Source organism: Micropterus dolomieu, linkage group LG02 (genome assembly GCF_021292245.1).
Source record: "Micropterus dolomieu isolate WLL.071019.BEF.003 ecotype Adirondacks linkage group LG02, ASM2129224v1, whole genome shotgun sequence".
NCBI lineage: Eukaryota > Metazoa > Chordata > Actinopteri > Centrarchiformes > Centrarchidae > Micropterus > Micropterus dolomieu.
The window spans coordinates 14,242,798-14,243,932 of NC_060151.1; the positions used below are offsets into that span (position 1 = coordinate 14,242,798).

The 1,135-nt window shown below is 35.3% G+C and overlaps 1 protein-coding gene across 1 annotated transcript in view; it reads left to right on the forward strand.

Annotated features, from left to right (window-relative positions):
• LOC123987131 (Ig heavy chain Mem5-like) overlaps positions 1 to 1,135 on the forward strand; it is a 48,136-nt gene that overhangs the window by 46,549 nt on the left and 452 nt on the right. The gene's annotated exons all lie outside the window — the stretch shown is intronic.

The following is a 1,135-nucleotide window of genomic DNA, read 5'->3' on the forward strand; positions in this document are numbered from 1 at the left end:
GATTGACTGACTAACTGATTGATTTACTGATTAAATCCACAGACCTGTGAGGTTTTAAAATATATTAACCTGCTATAGGAAATCAAAGAATTTGGTCATTAATAGAATTTGGTCTCATCACAGTTAGCCAGGAGTGGATTTTCCCAAGTCCAGGACATCCGGAGTTCATGATTAAAATGGACTACCAGTGGAACAGTACCATCGAGGCAGAAGATGACATGGGGAGAATAGCCCTCACCTTCATCCTTCTCTTCATCATCACTCTGATGTTCACCATTGGAACCACTGCTTTCAAGGTAATACTGAGTTTATATGTCAGAGTGGAGCACATATTAACCAGAAAAACACAACTGAGTAAACAGTTTTATGTATTCAAACAACACAGATGGGTTGACAAAAATCTAACATGAGGAGTGGAGTAACAATAGATTCATACAGGGCATAGCTGTGACACATGATAATAACCATCATAATGTAATCACATCATAACTACCTCAGAAAATTACATCTTGTTGTCTGCTGATGTATGTACCGCTCTGACCAACAACCAAAATGATCCCACAGCGCCACTATCTCCATCTAAAGATTAAATTCTAAAAGTGATTGCAGCAAAAGATCAACCATCAGTGATGTATGGGTGTCCAGGGGGATGGACACAAAAACAACAACCGTTGTGCAATTCAATGCTTTTAAACATTAAACTCTTTTGAGTTCTGTGTTTTCACATTTTTCCTTCAGTGATTATTTCAGAGCTATTATAGTTAATCAAATTTTATTCTGCAGGTGTTTCTGTTATCGTGTGTTCAATACAAATCCAAAACAAAGTTAATTAAACTGAATGAATTTATTTAAGTAGTACAGTAAACTACAACAGAAGCCAGGTGTGACATTCTCGTTGTGCCATATGTTGATACATTTATTTTACAAATCATGACAAAATGCATGCACGGTTCAATGCCTCACTTGACAAATATGTAATAACAGTAAAGTTGATGTCTTTAAAAGAGAAAACTCACAACACCTTTGAAATCCAAAAGAAATATTTAGGTTCCAGTGGTAAATCTTTTTCTTAAACTGTGAATAACTTCCTTACAAACATTCATGTGTGTATTATGATGTTTTATAATGCGTCAAT